We start from the raw sequence: 15038 nt of genomic DNA on the forward strand, positions 1-15038 counted from the left end.
TTTAATAATCATGTGAATACTCAGATCAAGGATTGCCTCTTTCAGATATAAACTGGCCCACAGTTTATGTTGTTAAGATAGAAAGGAAACCATACCTCATCCAGAGTCTTTAGATACAATCGTTCTAAAAGGTGCACAAGCCACACCTTAATTATTTTTCCTGAGGCCACCATGAAAATGAAATATTGCACAATGTGGGATACCTCATATAGAGTTACTCTGATTAAATAATTTTTATCATTGCATTTGTGCTTGAGTTTTTTAATCTCTGCATGAGACATTCTGAATATCTTTGTACTGTCTTAATACTAAAGAGATGTTTTATAAGTGGAACAGGATCTGTTGTGACCTTTTGTTACTAATGACAATAAGTAGTCTCATTTTAGTAATGAAATGTTTTCTCTGGATACCTCACTCTTGATTGTAAAGGAATTATCTGAGATTTTCTTGCCAGTATTATACTGACACAATAGTTTGACCTAAACTATAGCTTAACAATATTTAATAAAAAACTATATTGTCGATGAATACCCTCTTCTGTCATTACTATGTATTATTAACTCCACCATGTCTTTGTTTATCTAAAGAAAGGGCAAGATGAACCACTGGTGAGCAGAGTGTTTGTAATGGAGTGAGAATGAAGAAATGTTCACTTAATATTATTAAATTAATCACATGAATACCTTTTATCTATACTGCAATTATGCTTCTCTTTTAGAAAAGTTCATGTCAGACAGGAACAAAATGCTGGTAACATTGACCATATATGCAGTAATCCACGAGATGTCCTCCCAAACCTAGTTCAACACTAAGACTAGAATATATGAAGAGTTCTTGGTACTCCAGGAAATCCATCACAGTCCCGTTATTTGCCCAGTAGCACTCTCCTCTGCAATGACCGATGATGCAGATTGGTCAGTATATTTATGGCTTGTGTCCCATGATCATGGTTTGACATATTATTTTACCCTGCATAGCAGCAGGGCAACTAAAACACATGGAATATGTAAAGAAATAATTAGTGGGTGGGACTGTGCCAATCAGTCTGGCACAAAGAAGTATCCCAATATTACCAGTCACAGGCTTGTTTCAATCAGAAGGGGTAACCATTTAGGAACAATACTTATGACATTCTGTTACACACTTCTTCATTTATATATTCTATGCAAATTTGTATAAGTCTTGGACAGATGAAAAAGTCTACTCTGCAATTGCAGTATATAGTGAGTTCAGATGAAAATGCATAGTACTGTACATTTGGAAGTCTTTTGGTGTGTCGTAGTATTAATTTCTCTTCATCTGTGTGCATTTATGAAATGTGTATTCAGTGGAAAATGCACAATTTCAGGTTCATAATTAATATCTAGCTTTCAAAGATCTAATAACAGATTTATAATATGGGAATATTATTGCATTTTGATAGGTGAGCAAGTCCACTGGCTCAGAAGCATGATAAGGTAAAGTTAGGGATGAGGTAGGAGGGGTAGGAAAGACCAGCAACTTTTGGCTTGCCTATTCTAGGATGGAGGGTGGGGTTTCAGGCTCCACAAGTGCTGTAATTGCATGGTATATTGTTACTGAATTTGGCAAAGTGGGAAGCTGGAGCAAACTGACTCAGTATGTGTTGATGTGTCTGATAGCAGGTTCTCCCTTTTAGAGCATACCAAAAATAAAAACATGGGACAACGGATATATAAGACACTTAGACTACTTGCAAATTGTAGAGGTAAAAAACTCTGGCACTGTAGAAAACACTTTACAGAATGAGTGGAGTAAATTATCAAAGAAGGAATTTGACTACTACTTCAGAGAAATAAGTGAATGGTAGCCATTGCCTTACAATCCAGTCATTTTGCACTATCCTCATGTAGACCATAGTATACAAATGCTTACAACAGAATGAGTGATAGACAAAGTTAAGTTGTAGTAGGTATACAAGGCTATCAGCGAGGAGCTCTTATTTAAATGACCATATGATTCTGTTAGGTGAAGTAAGGGAGAGAAGGATAGATGACCTGTACTCTCACTTATGTTATGTTTTATGGATTTAGGATGATCTTGCACTATTAGTTGACAAGTTTGTTTTTTTTATTTCGGTATGAGTTTAGTAGGGAGCAGAACAAACTGTTCTACTTGAGACTGGGGGCTCATTTCCAAAAAAACTTGCGCTTCGGTGTAAGCCTGCTTTATAGATATACCAGATTAAATCACTTACACTGAGAGGAAGTCTTCTGGAGTTTGTTCCTTAGATTAGATAGTGGGTTTCATCCTGCTATTAGAGTACACCTAGGCATTATTTTCCAAGAATTCAGACTCTATCAGACAGCTAGAGAGGAATGAAATTATATAAATTTCTTTTACAAATCAAAGGAATACTAGAATAAAGATGCAGGATCTGGATAAAGAAATAAAAATGTGGATATGAGAAGTGTAATGAGTGTTTTGTTTAGTTTTACTTCCTTTTAATCCTGCCATAGGAATATTGCTTGAGTGCATTCCCACAGGAGTGGCATTACAACCAGATTTTGACCGCATTAAGTGAAGTATTGTTGCTGATTTGGCATTGCTGATGGTTATTGTCAGCAATGCTTAATGTATAAATCCACTGCCATGTGTAATCAGATTTCTTAGCTTACATAAACAATCTGATTTATTCCACAGTAACTCTTCTGTCCTAATATGGCATATGATGCAAATGGTTTGTGCTGATTTAAAAAAAAAAAATTCCATTTGTGGTATCTGACACTTCACTGGCTTCACAGCAGCTCACATTCTGTCCAACAGATAAAGTGCAACATGAGATTGTTTAAAGAGAGGTTATGTTCAGAAACGAAACAGTGCTCAGATCTTTCAGTTTCAGGGACTGGGTGTGACAGATTTTATTTTTTTTGCGCTATGGTAAGATTAATTTTTACAATGACTGTGGACAGAATTATCAAAGGAATGCTACGAAACCCTCATCACAGTGAGGTCTCTCAAATCAAGCATTCCACATGTAAGCAATGGAATCAGTAGGAAAGCATTCTGTAATGCACTAGCAAGCCGAGTTCAGATCAATAATTTGGCAATGTGTTCTTCGGGAACTCTATTTATAAAAAGAAAATCACAGATAATTTAATGATCAGTTATGCCAGTCAAATGTTTTTGTTTTGTTGTTAGCAGAGATGAAAACAATTAAAATCACAAAATGTGATAGAAAAAAAAGTAGAAACTGCTTACAACTTGAATCCAAGTAATGAGGATATGCTCTCAATAATTTAAATGTTGCAGTGGATCTTTTATACACAGTTCCTGAAAAAAACACATACTTGAGAAGCTTATACCTTAGCTTTTTTGTGTTAATTAGCATTTTTATTTTAACCAATTAAGTCTGTGAATCACAATTGCCTCTTTTGGCTTGGAGCAGCCTGAAGGCATGTTTGTTAACTGGGTAAGCCTACTCAACACAAGTTCTCTTTTCAAAAGAAATGCCTGTTTTACCAACTTGGTCAGTGTTATACACTATGCAAATATAGGTGGAAGGAATCAAACCATGTACCCTGGGCTACAGGAAACAGCCTATTGACAGCTCATCACCTTAAATCTCTGCACTAACTGCTAGATGTACAGCTAGACAAGTTTCATCTTAAAGCTATAGGGTATCCAAGTATACCTCTCAACATCATAGAGAAAGAAATCTGGACTAAGCCATAGATAATGGAGAGACAAAGGCCCAAAAACAGGGGCACTTTTAAATATTGTTCTTACAAACTAAGAAAGTTGATACAATAACAGGTTTTGCATTAGCATGATTTTTCTGATGGGTATGAAGTCTAAAACTCAAATATATGTCATTATTTTCTGTCGTCAACCCTCAATAATTTGCGAAAAAAATTGTCAGAAAACCGCCATTTTATGAGAAACAAACCAAAAATATGAAGCAAAAATCTGGACATTCTTCAAAAATCTGTACAGTTAAGAGGCATGTAATTTGGAATGAAGAAGTATTACTTTTATGGAATGGGAAGTGATTCTCATATTTTTGGTTTTACCACTGAGAAAGAGTTTTCAGTGGAATGCAACTTGTTTTGTGAGATTAGTAGGTTTGGGACAAAAGGAGGATGGTATCTCAGGTTGTCGGGGATGGTTCCCTGTGATAGTCTACCAACAAAGAAAGGAAAGGAAAGGACTAACTTGAATGCAGGAATGCAAGTTGTAGTGTGCATCTGTGTTTGACTGACCGCCATTTTACCTTTGTTTCTAAGAAACAACAGTGTTCTCTTTGTAATGAAACAGTTATAAATCTGCTTGGTTTGCAGGCACACTAAATTTTCCTTTGAGAATACAATGAAAATAGTCAGGCCATATTCTAATAGCAGAAGTAGGATATCTCTCTTATGGCTGTTCTATCTGAAGGTGATAGAAAGCGGATATTTTCCTTGTCCAGAAAAGAAGCTTGTTTACTTTGTTTTATAATGTGGATATGATGGCAGAAGTTTAAATTATATTCTTGTCAAGTGTCTAGGTACTGTTACTGTTGAACTAAGTCAATGGTTTCTTGCTGTTAACAGTGTTAGCCCAGTCTAGTAAACTTCTGTTCATTTCTTGTGAGGCTCCAAAGAACATTGTTTTGGTTTTATTGGCATTTCGTATTAAGCTGTGCTTCAGCAGTAATTGTGAAACTAGAGTGAGGCATTTTTCTAAGTTGCTTTTTATTTGTGCTAGTGAGGGCCTGGTCCTGTAAACAACCATGTCATCAGCTGTAATATTATGGGTAGTGGAAGATCATTGGATAGTTATTGATGAACACTGATAATAGTATGGGGTGGCAGTACTGATCCATTTGGGCCATATATGAGAAGAGACATTGGGGAGCACATTGATATACTGAGAGCCGTAATATTTTTAACAGGCACCTGCAGATGAGTTAAAATAAAGCTGATGTATTTGCTTTTTAATATATCATGTATAAATTGCAAGCTATGCATTAATTCATTTTTTGAGTGGGTGGGAAAGCTGGTTAAGGTGATCATTTTTGTATATATATATATATATATATATATATATATATATATATATATAAAGACAGAGAACATATAGATAGATATATTGATAGTCTACAACTTCAATTAAAGACAGACATATGTAATGACAATATTACAAAGTTTGGGTAAAAAACAAAGGAGGCAGCACAAATGTATGCATTATTAATGCTAACCTCATTAGAAATGAAGTGTAGTACTTTTAGTTACAAATAACTTAGGAATGTTAGTCGAATGTGATAAAACAAAGTGTATAAAACTATGCAGACCAAATGCTATAACAGTTGAATAAGCACAAATTCAAAAGTAAAAATAAACAGAGGTTTTGCATTAAAAGAATGTAATGCAGAATAATCTGTGAACTAAAATCCGTAGCAACAATTGCACTGGCACATCTCTTGTAGGTTGAATTAATGTGCTTTTAAAAGAATGGTGAACCGCATGCGGTTCCTGACAGTAAAGTGTGCAGGCCTGTACATGGAATGTCCTGGTTTATGCTTGAATTTACCAGGATAATCATTTTACAGCTGGGTAATCTCAATAAAGGCACTCTGTGAGTGAAGCTCATGCCTACCAAATGTGGAGATGGTAAAGAAGACCTAATTTAAATAGTTTAAAGATTCTTGGTATTATATCGCCAGCCTCATATAAGTAGATGGAGACTATATTCTAACTGAATGATAGGCTCATTTTAGCAATAATCATGTTTCCTTGATGGGGCACTAATCATGTCATTTCATAGAATGTTGATTAAGTTCATGTGAAGAATGTAAGTTAGTGAGTGATCAAGCCATTGGCTAAGGTACAGTAATCATGTGACTTGCAAAATGGAACCCTGAGAGTCAGCGCTGCATATACTAGACTTCAGACTCTATGAACAGTGGCCTAATTGCAGAGATATTTGCCATGAGGAGCTTTGTGGAGAACCAAATGGAAATTTAGAAAGTTTCTGCTGTACGAAGATCTGAACTGTGTTTAGTTAAGTGGTACTTATAATAAAGATGGACTCATTTATGCATACAGTCTGAAAGGCCGTAGATAGGATTCCTATCAGCAGACCGAAGACACATTTTCGAGTGCATCTTGGTTGAACTGACTAAACCGAAACTGAAAAATATCAAAGCAGCATGTAAGCAAATTCTTTCCCTGGGAAAGAATTCGCTTGGCCGCTTCGGAACTTTGCCATTTTCAGCACTGTAGTGCGGTCTCGGAGTTGGTATATTTAAGTAGGGGTGTGTGGGGGGCGAAGCCTCCCACTTAATCTCATGTTTTAATGTGCTTTCTTTTTTTTTTTTTTTTTTTTTTGTTGGAACAGCAATTTTTTTCCCTTGGAAAAAAAAATCGCTGTTCTGACAGTTCGATTTTGTAAGCTTTCACTTACATGGGGTCAATTAATCACTGTTCGCTTACCTAAGCGTTCAGTGATCTAATATAGACCCCGCAGATATCATTTAATTAAGATTATTTGTAAAGACAAAGAAAAGGAAGAAACAACAGAATCTTTGAAAACTCTAGAAATTAATATACAGGGTGTGGATATGAAGTCACTTAACTTGACAAAAAGGAGTATTTTGAAGCAAGGACTCCTATACCACTAACAAGAGAATGGTGAACAACCAGCTACAGAGATGGAGCAACAGGGAGAGGGATGACACAAAGAACAACTTGCTTGAGACAAGTGTTCTACTTTACCTATTCTTTCACTGGTTTTCATGTACACTGTTATCTCACAAAGTCACAAGGCATACTCTATGGTTTATGGTTTAGTAAAAAACATGAATATACCAGAATACATTTGCAAAATTGTGTTTGGAAGCTTATTATATTTGAAAGCCATAGTAGCTCTTTCTAACAGTTGTGCTGGTCACTGACATTGTTATACATGGAAGAAAGAATGATAATCAGGAGTGACTCGTTCATGTCTGTACAGATGTTGAATGAGTCGGGAGCGACTCGTTCATGTCTGTACAAATGTTGAATGAGTCGGGAGTGATTCGTTCATGTCTGTACATATGTTGAATGAGTCGGGAGCGACTCGTTCATGTCTGTACAAATGTTGAATGAGTCGGGAGTGACTCGATCATGTCTGTACATATGTTGAATGAGTCAGGAGCGACTCGTTCATGTCTGTACATATGTTGGATGAGTCGGGAGTGACTCGTTCATGTCTGTACATATGTTGAATGAGTCGGGAGCGACTTGTTTATGTCTGTACATATGTTGAATGAGTCGGGAGTGACTCGTTCATGTCTGTACATATGTTGAATAAGTCGGGAGCGACTCGTTCATGTCTGTACATATGTTGAATGAGTCGGGACTGACTCATTAAATATATGTACAGATGTGAATGCAGTTATTCCCAATTCCCATGACAGAATGCAACATGTGTTTAATATTTAAAACCACCTTCTGTTAACTTTACATTTAAGATTTGTTTAATTTCCTCTTAAGAGAGTGCTCTGCTTGGTAATATCAGCTTGTATATTATGTGCACTGATAATCCTGACATTTATACCTCATTATGTTCCATTCTCTTTCTCAGAATATTGATTACTTCAACTACAAAGGATTATTAACAACCTGGTATCATGTTTTCTTCTTTAAAATGTAAATATCAGATTTAATAAGTTCCACATACTGCTATAAGGGTAACATATTTAGCGTGTCTTGGCCAGTATGTTGCAGGCAGTTTGCACATTATGTGCTTGAGCTTGATTTTGTGATACTTTTCAATGATTGTACTTCCCAGTCTGGCAGTACTATATGGACAGTGGGCGTTTGGCATCTTATACCTTTAATATGGGTAGGGTTAGAGTTAAGTGTCAAACGCATATGTGCTCCTATATGTGAACAAAAAAAAATGTCCTGATGTGTTGGGTGTATTAATGTCCTGGAAGTAAAAAGTGATATTCCTTGCCTGATATCTAAATACAGAAAGTGCCTGAATGCAAACTCTTTTTTTCTTTCCTTTAGAAGGTATAACTTTGTGTATTACTATACTATTGTGTTACACTAATGTGCTGGGTGTATTAAAGACTTATAGTAAAAAGTGGTAATGTCCTCCCTCTTTAAATAAATAAATGACAATAAACTGGAATGGACGGTTAAATAAAACACTTTTAGATCCTCAACTCCTGTGAAGGCTTTTAGTCATCATGTATCAAGTGTTTTATTAGTTTATTGTCATTTATTTATTTATTGGTTTATTTATTGTCATTTAATTACTTTATTCTTCAGTTGTATATTGTCAATGGCCTCCATACCTCTGTGTCTGCATGACAATGGCCTTGTTCTTGCTTGTCACCACATTAAAGGTAAATCAGTATATTCCACTGCCAAATAGACTCAAAATATAGTGAGATATGTCAGGTTTTAACAATTCCTGATTTGTACTGCTGTGTGGCAAATATTATAATACATAGAAATTGAAGTATTGCAAAGGATATTTAAATCGGCACTGACAGTGTAAAATTAAACACATGTGCACAACAGGGGAACCAGTGCTTTCTCAAAGTGAATACATTTTGAATTTAACATGTTATGGCTTGTACACCTGTGAAGAGTCGGACTATGTTTATCTACCTTTTGCACACTTCTGTGCAGATAGAGGAACAAGCCTTTACTTGTCAAAGACTATGGAAGACTGTATACAGGTATGTGTGCATGTGTGTGTGTGTGTGTCTGTGTATGTGTGCATATGTTAGGGATTAAACAGTACTCTAAAGCAGGTGATGAATGAGTACATGCCTTCAAGATGAAGCTGAGTGCTATGTTGGACTTTGTCATTACTAGATTTTCTTAAAACTGTGGTCAAAATAGAAGGCTATAATGAAGGCAATGTGGCAGAAAAAGTCAATAGCCCAAGTTAACTGATGAAATAACCTTTTGGTTTGGAGGACATAGAGCACAGTGATAGTGAAAAAAAGAACATTCCATCATGGAAGAATAATGCTCTTTAAACTATATTATGAGAATGTCACCTTCATGGTGACAACGAAGTTTGCCTTTTTTGGAGTTGCCAGCAAAGTGAGATATCCCAACTGGTCAGATTTAATGGTAGAGACATTTATAAGGACAAAATCTCCAATATGGTAGTTGTCAGGGCAATAAAAGCTCTCATCAAGCTGTGACACAGGAAGTAGTTTCCAGTGATGAAGAAGAAGCAGTCTGTCCAGTGGTTGTCTGGATAATGGACTCATCTGCTAGCTGTGATGATGAAGATGAAAACATTCCGTGTAGCAAAAGAACACAGCTGTTCAGTGTTGTGGCTGTCAAGAGAGGGCTCTTGTTAGACCTGGGTACAGAAGAAGTACAGCCGTGGCCACAGCCAGGACCAGGAAGGGATTCCATCCTCTGTTTTCAGGATCCTGTAAGAGGGAAAAAAAACAGCTGTCAGATTCCTGCACAGTGAGATCAGCCCTCCTTATGTAATTTGGATTAGTACTGCTATGTTTCAAATGTTGTACTTAGACAAGTAAATAACAGAACAAGGAGAGACAGGTATGCATGTCAGATGAGCTACAAACTCAATCAGTGCAGCTCAAGTATGAAAGGCATGGATGCATTTTTCTACCAGTTTTCTCTACTAATTTACTAAATATTCCAGTATGAGTTTACAGAGATTTTAGTTGCTCATGACCTAATATACGTATATTTATACCTTTTGCATTCCTGCTTAGAAGCTGTAATTTGATGTTATACAATGGCTGGACTTTATTATGTGTACAGATGAATTCAATAATGTCACCTTAGTGCTGCAGTAGCTATGTTCCACACTGTCCCTCGGTTAGTCTTCACTTTTAAATCAGCATTTCACATTTTCATCAATTTCACATATCTTTTTGTCAAATGTTGCAGTGTTTCTCAGATCTGTATAAATCATTACAAAGTAAAATACTTTCTAGTGAGTAGGTTTGACTCCCCGGTCTCTTGCATCATATATTACTATCCTGACTGATAGCCACATGGTGCACAACAGGAATGAAATTCTCCAGTTCTAGCATCTTCTATGACATTTATTTTATATTTTATATTCATTAGCTAGATTGGCCAACCCAGCCTGGAGTGTTAAAGACATAACCAAGTTTTAATATAAAATGTTACTTAATACAAATAAGCAGTGTGCAAACTGCTTTAACCAGTGATAGAGCTATACTCTTCCCGACCTAACCAGTGCACATCTTTTCATACCTTCTTTTAGATTTTATTTTTGCTGCTCCTGTCTATAATAAAGCATGAAGATTTTGTGTGTGTGTGTGTGTGTGTGTGTGTGTGTGTGTGTGTGTGTGTGTGTGTGTGTGTGTGTGTGTGTGTGTGTGTGTGTGTGTGGGCAATGTAGGAGAGGAGGTACCTGTACCAATGTTATTCATGGGCAGCTGATGTTAACTACAATAGGAAAGTGGTGATTAGCACTAGCAGTATTTAAGTTTGATTCAGAGACATGCAAATTAGCTGATAATGAGGTTCTTCCCTATTGTAGCTAACGTGTCTCTGAATCTGAAATATCTGCATAATGTAAACTGCCCCTTTTTACTGCAAGATCTTACCATCAGCAATGTGGTTCTTTCTGAATCCCTAGGTACGTCATTACCAAATCTATTTTCTATAACCATTCTCCTTCTCCTAGGTGGCTAACTGCACACCAGTTGTTGTGAGATTGGAATCGGGAAGCTGTGGGAAGCAGCACCGGCTCTACATGGTGCCCTATGGGGGAAGAGTTCTACAGACCAACCATGTTGGGTATTTCCTGTAGTGTGAATCATCCTCAAAATAGGACAGCACAGATCACAGACTGCATGCCATGCCAGAGCTAGTTACTTGACAGTGTAAAATATGGCAATAGGTGTTTCAGTCAGGTTGACTAATGTTTCAAAATGCCGATGATAAGTAGGTTAAGGGGCTGTCCTACACCTACCTAAGTCAGAGACCCATTCTAATGGTGGGAGGGGTGTATGTGCCCCTATTGGCCAGTGTGTGTCTGCTATAAAGTCCAGCAGCCCTGAAACAATAAGCTACAAGCTTATTGTCCAGTAGCTCAGCTTGGATTATCTGCGATAGCTCTGATGAACAAAAGCTGGATGTAAAACCAATCAACCTGACAAACATAAACTATTGCAACAGTCTGTGTAAGATTATTGACAAGATGCAGTTTGAAAGTGGATGACATGATGGCGTGGAGGATGGACATCCTATGAATTCAAGAGACAAGATGGAAAGGCAGCCACTTGACCTGGGATCCAGAGTCTTCTACTCAGGATGAGGACAGGCTAGAATTGGTCTTGTAATTGTGGTGAGGGAGAGGCTTTAGAAGGCAGTGAGAGATGCCATCAGAATTAATGAAAGTCTCATAGCAATCAGAATCCAGCCTAATGATATGGCAGTATTCATAATCTCAGCCTATGCCCCACAGCAGGGTTTTGATAATAGGGAAAGAATATATTCAGGCAGCAGTTGCAAGACCTACTAGATAAAGCAGGACAACATGAATTGGTGTTAGTAATGGGTGACTTGAATGCACATATCAGGACTGACAGAAAAGGATATAAGAGCTGCTTAGGTCCACATGGGTGGAGTAACAGGAACAAAGAAGGATGGGCCATTCTAGACTTTTGTCTGGCTTGATAGTAGCAAATGCATGGTTCAGAAAGAGAGAGACATTCACAATATCACAAGCAAGAGTGGCCAACATGGAACTCAGATAGACTTCCTCCATTTAAGGAGAAAGCACTGGGCTAGAATCAGGGATTGGAAAGTCATCCCCATGAAACACTCAACCCACAGCATAAACCTCTGGTTGCCACAATCATCTGCAAGTGGTGGTCAGAGAAGGCTCTAAGGTCAACAGAGACCAGGCTGAAGACCTGCATGTTGACTAAAGAGAAAGCAAAACAGTTCAAGGAATTACTCAGGGATCACAAATCCACCAGGAATCAAGCAACAAAGAGAAGAAAATGAAGATGCAGCCAGCCAGATGAAGAAAAACTGAATTCTTTATTACTCACGCAAAAGAGTGCTTTCATCTGGCATATAACAAACACTCTTCATCAGAAATTAAACAACAGTTACTCAGGGATCTAGCACCTCAGGAAGAAGAAGAAATAGGGGGAGTTAAATAAGAATGGCAGTACCTCAAAACAGCATGTGTGAGGACTGCAGAACAAATATGAGGCCAAGCCATGTATGTAAATAAGGTACCTAAGTAAAGCTGGTGGTGGAATGCAGAAGTCCAGGATATCATTAGAAGAAAGGAGTGCAGGAAAACGTGAGAGATAGAAAAGACAGACTAGGCTAGAAATACTGGTTGGCTAACAAAGAGGCTAAGAAAAGAGTTGCAATAACAAAGAACAAGGCATCAGAGGCACTGTATCGGCTTCTGGAAAGTGACTCAATAGATGGCACAAAGAAAATAATATCAGGCTGCATGGCAAAGACAGAAACATAAAGAAGATAGTCAGACTCCCTTCATAAGGGATGCTAGCAATAACCTGCTCACCAGTCCACAGGACATCAAAGCCACATGAAAGGAGTACTGCCAGCAGCTTCTGAATGAAGAAAACCCCACAAAGGCTGTACTGCCCCAGCCACAGCCTATGGTGAGAGAAGAGGAGGAGCTCAACAGAGAAGAAGTAAGAGCAGCACTAAGGAAAATTAAGTCAGGGAAAGCAGCAGGCTCAGATGAGGTCACAGCAGATATGATAAAGTTGTTGGGTGAAATAGGAGAGAAATGGCTCCTGAGAGTACTCATAGCAGTGTGTAGAAGACGGTGTATCAAAGATGATAGGAGATTAATTAAGCATACTAGTGCCAGTGTTAAAGAAATTCACAAGTATGGACAGTGCAGAGGTATCAAACTCCTGTCACATTGCAGGAAAGTTCTGGAGAGGGTGATTGATAATTGAGTAAGCAGAGTACTACAAAGTAAGGTGAGAAATGAGCAGGTCAGATTCATATTAGGATGCAGGACAAATGACCTGATGTTTGCAGTGAGACAGACAGTTGAGAAGAAGCTAGAAATAAGGAAAGAGTCCAACTGGCCATTCCTGGACTTGGAAAAAGTACATGACAAGGTCCCAGGAAACCTGATTTGGGCAGCCTTGTGGTGGTGTGAAGTCCCAGATACATTGGTAGAATTAGTGCAAGCTGTGCACAAGGACCCATTGACTCAAGTATGAACAGTGTCTGGTCTCACAGAGGATTTCCCAATGGGAGTGGGTGTGCATCAGTGTTCAGCTCTGAGCCCATTGTGTTAATACTAGTGATGGACTACATTAGCAAGCAGGTTGGAGGGGACAGATCAAAAAAAAGTTGGTGTATGCAAATGATGTGGCATTACAGGCAGTCTCTGAGCAAAAACTTCAGCAAAGGATAGGGGAATGGAATGCAAAACTGAAGTCACATGGGATGAAACTGAGTACAGATAAGACAGTTGTAATGGCAGCAAATTAGGGAAATCAGAAGAAGCTGAGAACGGAGATTGAAGGAAAAATAGTGAAACAGGTTAACAGCTTCAAGTATCTGGAAGGAGTGGTCGAGGAGAAGGGAAGTCTGAATGAGGATGTCAAAACTAGAATCGTTGCAGCCAACTGGCACAAAGTGTCAGGTGTGGTGTATGACAGAAGAATGCCAAAGAAGCTGTAAAGTAAGATGTACAAACCAGTGGTGCAACTAGTACTACTGTTGTTGTTTGTCTTTCGGCTTTTCCCGGTTAGGGGTCGCCACAGTGGAACTCCAGTCTGCTAATGATTGGCAGTAGATTTTAATGAACACCGAGGTGCCAGGTGCCAGCTCGACATCTAACCTTCAACGAAGGCACGCCCATTTACACATCTCTTTTGAATGCCCATCCAACCATGGGGAGAACATGCAGACTCCACACAGAAGGCACTCCCCGCACTCCAGCTGACAATCAAACGGGAGAACCTCTTGCTGTGAGGCAACAACGCTACCGCTGCACCACCATGGCTTTACAACTAGTACTACCGTATGGTACAGAAATCTGGGCAGTAAAGGCAGATCAGTCGAGGAAGGTAGAGTTGATGGAGATGAAGTGCCTGAGATGGGTGGTAGTTTGCACACTGCACGACAGACAAAGAAAAGGGGACATAAGAGCAGAAGCCAAAGCAGCTCCAGTTGCAGAAAAGATTTGGGATAACCAGAAAGCAAGCAAGAGGAAATCAGATCATACAACAAAGAGGTGGATGGACTGTGTGAGTGTCAAAGAAGGCACGAGAGAGGTATTGAACAGAGAGAGATTGTGAAAAGGGAATAAAAGGGGGTTGATGATGATGTGATTACTATCTAGTGTACAATCACTACCTGCCTTATGCTATATTCCAGACAGTCACACACACACACACACACACACACACACACACACACACACACACACACACACACACACACACACACACACATGCAGCCCCTTGCACGTACTCACCAACACACCACCCAACCCTACCTTACCAGTGAAATCCCCTGTACTTACCTATTCTGTGATGGCTGACTACCATAAAATGGTAGGAGTGGCCATGCAAATTTATACAGCAAAGTAAGTCTGCAAATTGCTCAGTGTGTAGATGTCTTCTCGGGGGGCAGTTTGGTAGACAGGAGTTGTTAGTGTGCAGTCTACTTAGTTTTTCACTATGAAACAGTGGTTACCATAATAAGATAAATGTATACATTCATTTTATTTTTTAATTTTTTAAATATATCCTTTATCTACTCAGTAAGTCAAGCAGTTCTAGATTGCATTTTCGTCACAGCCTATGTTAATACATTTTGTAGTTCTTTACATTCTTGGTTTTAGATACATAAATAGATATGTACTTGTATATAGATACACACAGACACACACACACACAGACACACACACACACACACACACACATATATATATATATATATATATATATATATATATATATATTGTAAATTCTATGTTGATAATGGAAAAAAAGATAACCATTACAATTTAATAATAAATGACTTTATTGTCATTATTGTCCTTGAATGTTAATT

General features: G+C 38.1%; 1 protein-coding gene across 1 annotated transcript in view; it reads right to left on the reverse strand.

Annotated features, from left to right (window-relative positions):
• Positions 1–6385: 6385 nt before the first annotated feature.
• CCDC136 (coiled-coil domain containing 136) overlaps positions 6386–15038 on the reverse strand; it is an 852200-nt gene continuing 843547 nt past the window's right edge. The window contains exon 9 of the mRNA XM_044088645.1: positions 6386–9388. The gene's annotated coding sequence lies outside the window, so the exon portion shown is untranslated. The remainder of the gene's footprint in view (positions 9389–15038) is intronic.

The sequence above is a fragment of the Protopterus annectens genome, chromosome 11.part0 (genome assembly GCF_019279795.1).
Source record: "Protopterus annectens isolate FY-2018-M chromosome 11.part0, PAN1.0, whole genome shotgun sequence".
NCBI lineage: Eukaryota > Metazoa > Chordata > Ceratodontiformes > Protopteridae > Protopterus > Protopterus annectens.